We start from the raw sequence: 13,425 nt of genomic DNA, 5'->3' as shown, positions 1-13,425 counted from the left end.
TTTTATTCACAAGGGGCCTCATGCACGTGCCTCGGATAGAACACCTTAAAGCGTTTAATTCATGAGACAGCCCCCCCTCCTTCCTTCCTTACAAGAGAGGCCCCAAACATCCTCCCTCACTCTAACTCTCTTACACACTCTCTCCCTCTCCTTTGACAGTGCAAAAGGCTAGACCAATCACTGATTCGCCATGCTGTTAGCTGGGAGAGGAGGGTGGCCCGTGTGTGTGTAGGGGTTCTAGATGTATCCCTCCCACCAACATTGAATTGCAATCTGGCTATCTAAAAACTAAAAGTGAAGTTACTAGCTATATATACTCCCTCCCAAAGTGGAGCTCATATTTTACACCGTTGTATTGGAAAAACTTCTTAATAACTTAGCTTTTTACTCTTTTTAACCTATTTGTAAGATTGTGCATTTTAACATTTTCATGAAGAGGTATTCCAAATACTGTTTGTTTTGTCTTTGTAGACCTATGTGGTGGTTGTATCAATCCATGTATACACACAGCTCAGTTTCTGTGTGTACTTTACAAGGATTCAGGTTATATATTATAAGATGAAGGTTAGCTACCACATAGCAAACTATGGTGAATGAAAAAGAACAGAATGCTCTCCTGTATTTGTTATGGATTCGATGTTATAGACTTTCAGGGGCGTCCAGTTGAATACAGAGACCTCTGAAAATTGAAAGATCTATCAATAGGAGCATGTAGTTAGAAAACATATTTTAGACCGTATGAAATAGGCTACACGTACAAGGTTCAGTTACTAGAACATTACATTCCTATAACACAGAAAATGCTTGATAATGTCATCATTTTCATCAACTGCTATCCATCAATATTGCAAAGAAGACCGACAATATGACAGAAGACCATGAGATATAAATGAGTTACCGCTATTTAGCTCAATGTGTATGCCTTTCTAACTATATATTTATCCTCATGTTACAATTCTGCCACTCTGAGCTGACTTGTGACCTATGGCAACGTACAGAAGATGGTCAGTCAGCCATAATGTTGGGGGTAAACTGCCGCTGTAGGCCACTCATTTGGACACTGGTTCTGACCTGCAGGTGATCCACGCCACCATGGAGAGAGCACATTCCTCCCTACATCAACAAGGTTTTGTAAAGCTTGACATTTCACGAGGAAGGCTACCCACATAATCGAAATGTATTCGATTGAAATAGATGCGGTTTTACTGGTAGAGAGAAGCTATTTAATGATGCCTCAAAGTCGCACTGACGGTCGAGGTGCCTTTGTCCCGGAAATTGGATTATTTACTGCCATTGAGACGTAATTGTTATCGAATGTGGACAATATTTATTCGGGAGCACTCCAGATGACTTCGGTAAACATGAAAATAATAAGGCTCAACGAGCGGACCGGTGTGTTCGCGGATATCCAAGGCCGATACGCTGTCATGGGAAAATCAATGAACACACTGAGTTAATTATGAGAAATCAATTAAGAGGAGGGAATTGTCCCTTTAAAACAGCCGCAGCCATTTATACATTGACAAAGACAGAGGAGAGGAAGCGACTCACTTGGCTCGTCTGTCCGCATGCAGTTCAAAGCTCCTATATCCTTCTCACCCGCGCGTCTACTGTACGTTCTCTCGGCTAAGTGAAGCACAATGGGAGGAACATGGGAATCCTGTGTCTCTGTTGTATGACACTTGGCAGTTGATTGAAACCTAATTAAACTTGTTCATGGTATTATTTAATGTCAATTGTTTCGTGTTCATTTGTTGGCAATGTGAACGCCATTATATTCTTTCTATGTCTCTCACACACACACGCACACGATCACATGCACAGTCATTACATTGTCGTAGGACTTACATATTATCACGACAGCTGTGATGTCAGAGAGACTAACACATATCATCTGAAATGTGCAGTGACCACAAGCCACTACTGTGTGTTCTAACACAGGTAGAACACACAGTAGTGGCTTGTGGTCACCACACATTTCAGAATCATTTCATTTCAAGCAGAAGCTATAGGCGGATAATAAAATGGAAATCCTATCGGCCAAGGGTGTGCCCCACAAGGGCAATTGGATTTCACCCCTAATTAGAAACGGGGTAAATGTTGCAGGGTTAACATAGCCAGAAACACATTTGCACTTTTCATTTTACTCGCAAAAAACAATGCAAAGATTGAAGTCACTAATTCACAAATTCTTCAGGCTGTTTTTGTTTCTATTATTCTAATTATTGTTATTATTATTGTTATTAATACTACATGCCAAACATTTTTTATTTTAAAGGCCCATACATAAAGCATTATACCTTCAGGCTTTAATAAAGTAAAGAGTTACCATTATTAGTATTAACTTTTAACTCGTGTAAAAGCTACATGGTTGTAGATTAATTAACTGTGGACCCAATTTACATCCTTTGCTTCGATCTGTTTTATCCGGTTTCATCCATAGTCAGTGACGAGTTTGCGCCGCTATTCTATAGAAATTTGAAAAAGCTGACGTAAGTACACTTGGTTGGATATCAGTTATAGAAATACAAATAAACCCAATGTGAGCGTTTTTTTAACCGACCCTATTGGAAGTTAGCCTGCTTCATGTATTTCGGCTGCTAAATTCATATTTGATAAACACATTTCAATGTTTCTGCATTTAAAATGTCTGAAGTAGATATGCCAAATTATGTTAATATTCATATTCATATTGTAGGCTACCGAAGTGTGCATATGCTCACATGCAATTCATCTTAGTAGCCCTATGAATTCATTATTAAAGTTCTCTATAGCCAAGTATAAAGGCAATGCGGTTTTATTTAAACAATTATTCATTGTATGAAGTGGGCTCTATTTTATTATCTCCGATTCTTTTTTTTATTCCAGTAAATTGAATATTCATTCCAAATAATATTGAATTAAAATGCAATGCAGTGTAGCTGTAGGCAACAGGCTATTTGTCATCGTTTATTCGTTCTGATCAATGAATAGACGATTTGAATAAACTTGTCATGCACTTGGAAATGCGGCTTCATTGGTCAAGAGTTTGGCTCATGCCTATGAACGAGAATGTCCTTCATGACTCAGTTAGACGGATATAGAAAGAGAATGAGCATGCTTCTCTTTTTACAAAGCAACACATGTAGTTAGTTGCTTCATGTTTTAACATTCATTTTGACACGGTTACATGTGGGGAAAAGGTCAAACCTCATTGGATTTAGTTGGAAATTACCGTCAAAAAGCATTTTCGAATTTTGTTTACATTGCTAATTATTTGCATATTAATATTGCCTCTGAATTATGTGTATTAATATTCTGTGTAGGTATGGTCGTTACTGTTGTCTTCTTCTTCAGTGTTGTAACGGTCGGAATGAAATGACAGACTGTTTCATCATTCTGCTGGAAATATATGATTTTCCAATCCACAACTGTGTCAAATGCATATAAACCAATTAGTAATATATATAATAATAACAATCACCATATTAATAATCATCATAATATACATATAATAATTAAATAATAATATAATACTGTTATTTGAATGATCATATTAATGCGTTACGGACATTTCATTTATAGCTTTAACATGCATGAAAATAACGTGTGTGCCCTTTATACAAGCTGTGAACCACATTTTCGTATCTTGAAGTAGCCTTGAAGTACTTCAAGTAGCCTTCGCACTGCAATAGAACTGCAAAAATAATGGGCCGACATTTACACAAGAAAACATCAAAACCAAACCGGTAAATAATTTCTGAAACTATTTTTCTAGATTGACAAGAATCTTTAAGCTTGCAGGAACCCACTAAATATCTAACTTGTCATGGTAGACGTGTTGTTATTCCCGAAAGAGGGTGTTTTTATGAGTATTGCCTGCTTCATACATGTTGGGAGAGCGTCTGTCACCTACCGCAGCCAGACCCAGCCCATTAGAGGGACCCGGTGTCAAAGGGCAGGTGGTCACTCTCGCGATTGACGACAGACCGCAACTGCAACGTAGGCAGGCAGCCTCTATCGCGTCCCCATTGTGCTATAACGACGCTTTGTGCTATGTGGACACTATACATTTTTGTATGGATTTTGTATTGTAGATATATGGTAGTTGAGTCGTGGCCTGAGGGAACACATCATGTAATATTTGAAAATGTTTATAACTGCCTTAATGTTGCTGGACCCCAGGAAGATTAGCTGTTGCGGATCCTTAGTAAATACAAATATAATTACTATCGGCACCACTAACGACTATAAATATTGACCTTGTTCAAGTTTATTTTACACGTAAATAAAATATTTGGGGAAAGCTATTGCTCTTCAGTAAAGGAATATCATACTGGAATAGTCAGCAAATGGGCAGCTTTTCCCAAAAGTATATGTTCGCCTACAAGGTAAATGTGTTTTGCTTTTATACATGAACTCTGCAGAATTTGAATCTTTGACATTTATTTTATACCATTTCATAATTCTATTTCTCATATACGCAAGGAGTTATGTTTGATACGGGAGTTGCTATGTTTAATACGGGAGTTATCATGTTTAATACGGGAAAGATTATGTTTAATAAGGGAGTGATTGTGTTTAATAAGGGAGTTATTATGTTTAATACGGAGTCATTTTGTTTAATAAGGGAGTTATTATGTTTAATACGGGAGTGATTTTGTTTAATAAGGGAGTTATTACGTTTAAAAAGGAGTTATTATGCGTATAAACTCCCTAATAAACAGCTGCATATAGCCTTAATTCTCGGCAGCATCCATATACTCAATGATTCTACAGTCGCTAGTGTTACTCGTTGAATCGTGGAAACACTATCAAGAGCAAAGTCAGATAAATGTTAATAACCCGATGGAAATATTTTGACATGGGCATTGGTTGTCAGACCACCAGTGGACTGGACGTGAGAGAGTAAGCCACATTGAGTAGTCAATGTCCCTATGTCATGACTATTAGTATTAGTAACCAGAGGGAAATAGTGAAGCACCAGATATGACTTCTGACCAAAGAAAATGGCTGCCGCTGATAATCCACAGTGAGGAAATAATTCCGAATGAGAAATGGAAAGTCAATATTGTGTTAAACATCGATTTTAACAAGTAGCCCCATCTATACAAAGTGGTGAATAAATAATGTAGTATCTTGTACACACACACTATCTCAAACCCATAGCCACCACTGTCTGCAGGGTTCATTGGGGGGGGGGGGGGGGGGGTGTCAAGGTTCAATTTCATCCCAGACAGCTGACCTCATTCGACTGAGGCTGACCCCTGTGGTCAAGCTGCTGCTGGCAGGGGATGTGGAGTAGAGAGGGAGAGAGAGGGAGGAGGAAAGGGGTGAATATCTAACTTGCTCCCCCTGGACTGCTCCTGTAGCTCAGCCACTGGGGTGGTGGTCACCACTTCCTCTCCCTCCCTCATTCAGTCCTCTCCATACTACATCCCTCGATCCCTTTCTGTGTGGCGAATTAACACTTGACCTTGACTGGTGTACCCCGGCCTACTCCCTCAACCCCTGATCCTCCTCGCACCCCATACACCCGCTCTCTCAGCCCCTGACCCTTCTCACACTCCTTTTTTGAACATTTGAATCATTTAGCAGACGCTCTTATCAAGAATGACTTACAGTACATTTTTGTACCTTTTCACACTCCACACACTCTTCATCCCTCAGCCCCTGACCCTCCTCACTCCACACACTCCTCATCCCTCAGCCCCTGACCCTCCTCACTCCACATACTCCTCATCCCTCAGCCCCTGACTATCCTCACTCCACATACTCCTCATCCCTCAGCCCCTGACCCTTCTCATTCCCCACACTCCTCAGCCCCTGACCCTCCTCACTTCACACACTCCTCACCCCTCAGCCCCTGACCCTCCTCACTCCACACACTCCTCAGCCCCTGACCCTCCCCACTCCACACACTCCTCATCCCTCAGCCCCTGACCCTCCTCACTCCACACACTCCTCATCCCTCAGCCCCTGACCCTCCTCACTCCACACACTCCTCATCCCTCAGCCCCTGACCCTCCTCACTCCACATACTCCTCATCCCTCAGCCCCTGACTATCCTCACTCCACATACTCCTCATCCCTCAGCCCCTGACCCTTCTCATTCCCCACACTCCTCAGCCCCTGACCCTCCTCACTCCACACACTCCTCACCCCTCAGCCCCTGACCCTCCTCACTCCACACACTCCTCAGCCCCTGACCCTCCCCACTCCACACACTCCTCATCCCTCAGCCCCTGACCCTCCTCACTCCACACACTCCTCATCCCTCAGCCCCTGACCCTCCTCACTCCACACACTCCTCATCCCTCAGCCCCTGACCCTCCTCACTCCACACACTCCTCATCCCTCAGCCCCTGACCCTCCTCACTCCACACACTCCTCATCCCTCAGCCCATGACCCTTCTCACTCCACATACTCCTCATCCCTCAGCCCCTGACCCTCGTCACTCCACATACTCCTCATCCCTCAGCCCCTGACCCTCCTCACTCCACACACTCCTCAGCCCCTGACCCTTCTCACTCCACACACTCCTCAGCCCCTGACCCTCCTCACTCCACACACTCCTCATCCCTCAGGCCCTGACCTTCCTCACACACCCCACATCCCGCAGCCCCTGACACACCTCACACCCCCATCCCACAGTCCCTGACCCTCCTCACACCCACACCCCTCATCCCTCAGCCCCTGACCCTCCTCACTCCCCTCATCCCTCAGCTCCTGACCCACCTCACACCCCACATCCCTCAGTCCCTGACCCTCCTCACACCCCACACCCCTCATTCCTCAGCCCCTGACTCTCCTCACACCCCTCAGGCCCTGACCCTCCTCACACCCCACACCGCTCATCCCTGACCCTCCTCACACCCCACACCCCCTCATCCCCTACTGCTTTAACACATGAATTCCATCTTTATGACACATGTTCACTCTGCAGTAAAACACACTCACATACACACACAGACACTTTTCAGACTGCTACAGTTGCTGGTCGTCAGATTAGGAGTTTTGATTCTGTGGCGATAATTGAATAGTGTAAAAACTCACAATTTTGCTAAACTCACAATTCTATTGGTTGCTCACTGTTGTTATATTATCCTTTCAAAACACTTAAAAAAAAATGTAAATTCACAATTACTCCCTTTACTGAAAAACTGTTAAGATTGAGCGAGACACATGTTGAGTCGAACACGTGCCCTCTAGACCCCCTTTGACACACCCACATCTCTGTAGTATACTAGTGGGGAGTCCCCTCCCAGTCACACCACTGGATGTAGAGGTTTTCCATTGTCGACACAGAAGGCCCAGACTCGTTTGTCTGTCAAAAGAGTTGACACAACCAGGATATTTTGGGGGGGCTGATTCTCTTGGCACGGGGACTGCAGTGCAGTGAGAGACCACCGTCAAATGGATGGCGCCAGCGAGCGCCTGCCTCTCTCTCTTAACGTCCCCACCAATCTCACCAGCCCAGGGGTTCAAATAGAAAGGTAAAGGGGGGGGCGGTTTTGGAGGGGCGAGCCAATGATGAAAGGAGGGTGGAAATACGCCTCACGAAGCACTTGTCTCGATATCCCCTTCCCCCCCCTCTCCCTCCCAAAACACCCCTCTCTCTTTTTCTACCTAAATTTTGACTCAAATCCCTTCCTACTCCCCTGCATATGTTCCTTAATCCCAAATGTGTAGGACCCCCAGTCTCCCTTCTTTGTGCCTGTAATTCCGTAACCTCCCTTGATTCCTCTCTGGGCTGGACTCTGGCTCTCTCTCTTATCACTGCCCAACACTCTCAGCATGTCCTGTACATGCCTCTCCCCATTCCTCACAGCACCTCGTCATCTCTGCTTTTAAAAAAAATCTCTCTTTCTCTGACAAATGTCAATTTCCTTCCATTTCTCTCTCGCGCTGTTGTTGTTCTCTCTCGCCGTTTTTGCGGTTGCTAGAACACGTTTGTACGCGCTGGTTCATGGTCGCACACACACACACACACACATACACACACACACACACACACACACACACACACACACACACACACACACACACACACACTTTATCCCTCCCCTGTGCTTTCCTATTGTCGAACAGAATTCCCATAGCTTTTGTCAAGCGATGCTCGAACACGCTAAGTCATGTTATTTTAAAGCCCCTTGTCAATGGATTTACTTGGAAAGTATCTCGCCCTATCAAAGGAGAAAAGAAAATAACAGAATAAGCACCATAAATCTAAACATTTGTATTGTATACCGTTCCCTATACCCGGCTGGTGTACTGCCTCTCACCAACACTCTTAAAATACCTGCTTGCGTTCTAATTAACATCCTCGTCCAAAAACAAATGAAGATGCTACGGTGCCTCAGCAGGGCCATTAAATCCTGTGAGTGGATGTCTCTTAATCCGACGTACAAACATAATGTTCTGAGACTACCAGTCTGAGGTAGAAGCAATTGCACCCCATTTTCTCTCTGAACAGGGTGTTCGATGCTGAGTGCATTTATTTCTACAGTGGAATGCTGACAGTGGAGAGGAACTGGACGCTGGCCCTCTTCCGTTTTTTTATAGCCGAAAATGATGTGCCCCTATGTTTGTCTATTATACATGCATTAATAGACATGAATATACCAATGTATAACAAGCAATATACATTTTTGTAAATTGTATTCAAATAATACAGGTGTAATACGCTATGATGCGGTTATTATAGTGCGCCTTAAGACTTAATAATCCCATATAATGTTTTATTCATCTCCTAATGATCTTGACTAAATAACAACTATTTTGAATCTGTTGAAAATGTAATTGACATCCATATTATAAACATTATAAAAGGTTTAACTAAGTTAATATTATTGAACTGGCTGGATATGTCCTGGCCATTGGCGGTTAGTTGTCAATATCAGGATTCCATATAACAAGTAAAAAAAATAATTTAACTAAGTGAATACATTCTAAACAGGCTGAACTCAATTTATGTCATTCGTATTACTCTTTTAAAAAAAATCCGAAATAGACTGTTTAGTCTGCACACGGTGCAGTGTTTTCATGAAATTATTTCTATAGTTGTTATTGAACCTTTTGCTCATGTGTTTGTGTTTGTATTTAGGCCTTTATTCGGTCTTTCTCTGTCTCTCTCTGTCTCTCTCTGTCTCTCTCTCTGTCTCTCTCTGTGTCTCTCTCTGTGTCTCTCTCTGTGTCTCTCTCTGTGTCTCTGTCTCTGTCTCTGTCTCTCTCTGTGTCTCTGTCTGTGTCTCTGTCTCTGGCTGTGTCTCTCTCTGTGTCTCTGTGTCTCTGTCTCTGTCTGTGTCTCTGTCTCTCTCTGTGTCTCTCTCTGTGTCTCTGTCTGTGTCTCTGTCTCTCTCTGTGTCTCTCTCTGTGTCTCTGTCTCTGTCTGTGTCTCTGTCTGTGTCTCTGTCTGTGTCTCTGTCTGTGTCTCTGTCTCTGTCTCTGTCTGTGTCTCTCTCTGTGTCTCTGTCTGTGTCTCTGTCTCTGGCTGTGTCTCTCTCTGTGTCTCTGTGTCTCTGTCTCTGTCTGTGTCTCTGTCTCTCTCTGTGTCTCTCTCTGTGTCTCTGCCTGTGTCTCTGTCTCTGTCTTCTTTTCTCACTTTCTCTTTTCCTCTTTCTCTCTGTGTGTGGATCTGATTAAAATACCTATGGGTTCAGCTAGGTATCAGGGTATGGACATGATTATGCAAGTGTGTGTGTGTGTGTATGGGGGCGAGTGTCATATCGATAGGTTAATAGCCCCAGTGTCAGATTCAATAACTCCCTGATTAGTTGTCAGTTCACTAATCCACCAACAAGTGAGGAGTTATTGGCCTCACCATTGATTTTTGCACCACAAGTAATGCCAGGGAAAGCTGGGGTTCGGCGAGGGGGTGTAACTATTGATTGACCCCAAATAAACCCTGCACGCCCCCCTCTCACCCACCCCGCGGCACCTCTCTCTACTTTCCTGATTGGATACTAGTAGATACTATGGCGGAAAGCCGGAACCCTATTGGTTGGTCATAGCGTTTGGGGTGTAATAACTGATGATGTATTAGTTGGACGTGTTGATTGACAGGTGGACTCACATGGTCACACATGGATGAGTGACCCTTCATTTGGCCATCTGATGGACCGTTGAGCCAACTGGCCATGCTGACCAAGCAACACTCAGCAGGCAGACGCCACTTTATTCACACAGTGACCGTTAATTAAAGGAGTGAACGACCACCATTTTGTTTTTGTTTTCTCTGAAGATCCCCTTGAGCAGCGGTACAGCGTTTTTTTTTGTTTTCATTTGAGAGCCCAACGACTGCTACATGTTGTGAAACATCTCGAGTAAATTGAATCTCTCAGTCCTTAAAAGACGTCTCTTTAATGGACAATGTCCTCGTTTCTCTCATATGGATACTTCTGTTCTTCTCACCACCTCTCTATTCTGTTCTTCTCACCACCTCTCTATTCTATTCTTCTCACAACCTCTCTATTCTGTTCTTCTCACCATCTCTCTTCTGTTCTTCTCACCATTCTCCAATCTGTTCTTCCCACCACCTCTCCATTCTGTTCTTCTCACCACCTCTATTCTGTTCTTCTCTCCACCTCTCTTCTGTTCTTCTCACCACCTCTCTATTCTGTTCTTCTCTCCACATCTCTTCTGTTCTTTTCACCATCTCTCTATTCTGTTCTTCTCACCACCTCTCTATTCTGTTATTCTCTCCACATCTCTTCTGTTCTTTTCACCATCTCTCTATTCTGTTCTTCTCACTACCTCTCTATTCTGTTCTTCTCTCCACCTCTCTTCTGTTCTTCTCTCCATCTCTCTATTCTGTTCTTCTCACCACCTCTCTATTCTGTTCTTCTCTCCATCTCTCTATTCTGTTCTTCTCTCCAACTCTCTTCTGTTCTTCTCTCCATCTCTCTATTCTGTTCTTCTCACTACCTCTCTATTCTGTTCTTCTCTCCATCTCTCTATTCTGTTCTTCTCACCACCTCTCTATTCTGTTCTTCTCACCACCTCTCTATTCTATTCTTCTCACTACCTCTCTATTCTGTTCTTCTCACCACCTCTCCATTCTGTTCTTCTCACCACCTCTCTATACTGTTCTTCTCACAACCTCTCTATTCTGTTCTTCTCACCATCTCTCTATTCTGTTCTTCTCACCACCTCTCTATTCTGTTCTTCTCACTACCTCTCTATTCTGTTCTTCTCTCCACCTCTCTTCTGTTCTTCTCACCATCTCTCCATTCTGTTCTTCTCACCACCTCTCTATTCTGTTCTTCTCTCCACCTCTCTTCTGTTCTTTTCACCATCTCTCTTCTGTTCTTCTCTTCTCTCCACCACTCTTCTGTTCTTTTCACCATCTCTCTATTCTGTTCTTCTCTCCATCTCTCTATTCTGTTCTTCTCACCACCTCTCTATTCTGTTCTTCTCTCCACCTCTCTTCTGTTCTTCTCACCATCTCTCCATTCTGTTCTTCTCACCATCTCTCTATTCTGTTCTTCTCACCACCTCTCTATTCTGTTCTTCTCACTACCTCTCTATTCTGTTCTTCTCTCCACCTCTCTTCTGTTCTTCTCACCATCTCTCCATTCTGTTCTTCTCACCATCTCTCCATTCTGTTCTTCTCACCACGTCTCCATTCTGTTCTTCTCACCACCTCTCTATTCTGTTCTTCTCTCCACCTCTCTATTCTGTTCTTCTCTCCACCTCTCTTCTGTTCTTTTCTCCACCTCTCTTCTGTTCTTTTCACCACCTCTCTATTCTGTTCTTTTCACCATCTCTCTATTCTGTTCTTCTCTCCATCTCTCTATTCTGTTCTTCTCTCCATCTCTCTATTCTGTTCTTCTCACCACCTCTCTATACTGTTCTTCTCACCACCTCTATATTCTGTTCTTCTCACCACCTCTCTTCTGTTCTTCTCACCACCTCTCTTCTGTTCTTCTCACCACCTCTCTATTCTGTTCTTCTCACCGCCTCTCTATACTGTTCTTCTCACCACCTCTCTATTCTGTTCTTCTCACCATTTCTCCAATCTGTTCTTCTCACCACCTCTCGATTCTGTTCTTCTCACCACCTCTCTATTCTGTTCTTCTCTCCACCTCTCTATTCTGTTCTTCTCACCACCTCTCTATTCTGTTCTTCTCACCACCTCTCTATTCTGTTCTTCTCACCATTTCTCCAATCTGTTCTTCCCACCACCTCTCCATTCTGTTCTTCCCACCATCTCTCCAATCTGTTCTTCTCACCATTTCTCCAATCTGTTCTTCTCACCACCTCTCTATTCTGTTCTTCTCTCCACCTCTCTATTCTGTTCTTCTCTCCACCTCTCTATTCTGTTCTTCTCACCACCTCTCTATTCTGTTCTTCTCACCATCTCTCCATTCTGTTCTTCCCACCACCTCTCCATTCTGTTCTTCCCACCATCTCTCTATTATGTTCTTCCCACCACCTCTCTATTCTGTTTTTCCCACCACCTCTCTATTCTGTTCTTCTCCATCTCTCTATTCTGTTCTTCTCACCACCTCTCTATTCTGTTCTTCTCACCACCTCTCTATTCTGTTCTTCTCACCACCTCTCTATTCTGTTCTTCTCTCCATCTCTCTATTCTGTTCTTCTCACCACCTCTCTATTCTGTTCTTCTCACCACCTCTCTATTCTGTTCTTCTCACCACCTCTCTATTCTGTTCTTCTCACCACCTCTCTATTCTGTTCTTCTCACCACCTCTCTATTCTGTTCTTCTCTCCATCTCTCTATTCTGTTCTTCTCTCCATCTCTCTATTCTGTTCTTCTCTCCACCTCTCTATTCCGTTATTCTCTCCACCTCTATTCTGTTATTCTCTCCATCTCTCTATTCTGTTATTCTCTCCATCTCTTTATTCTGTTATTCTCTCCATCTCTTTATTCTGTTATTCTCTCCATCTCTCTATTCTGTTCTTCTCTCCATCTCTCTATTCTGTTCTTCTCTCTATTCTGTTCTTCTCTCCATTTCTCTTCTGTTCTTCTCTCCATCTCTCTATTCCCCCTCCTTCATTCCTCACTCAACATGTCCTTCCTCTCCTTCCTCTCTCCTTTCACTCTAACAGATTCCCAACAGTACTCTCATCTTATCTCTCTCCCCCCTCTCTCTGTGTAAGCAAGAGAGAGGTTGTTAAACATTTTTCTTCTCTCTTAATTGTTTTGACTTGTGCCACTGGCATCCCGATTAGGGCTCATTGATTTCCCAGTGCTAAGTGCATTGATTCCTACATTTCTTATTGATCCTGGTTCTAAATCTACCCACACACACAGTCTCAGTGCACATGGCCACAGCACAGAGTGAATGAGAGTGAATGAGAGAGAGAGTGACAGAGAGAGAGAGAGAGAGTGAAACAGAGGGAGTGCAAGTGATAGAGGAGAGAGGTTAGAGAGAGTAGGTGACCCGATTACATACAGTAGAATGAAAATAACTTGTCTGTGT

This window comes from Oncorhynchus clarkii, chromosome 18 (assembly GCF_045791955.1).
Source record: "Oncorhynchus clarkii lewisi isolate Uvic-CL-2024 chromosome 18, UVic_Ocla_1.0, whole genome shotgun sequence".
In the NCBI taxonomy this organism is placed as follows: Eukaryota; Metazoa; Chordata; class Actinopteri; order Salmoniformes; family Salmonidae; genus Oncorhynchus; species Oncorhynchus clarkii.
This window is presented reverse-complemented; position numbering follows the sequence as displayed.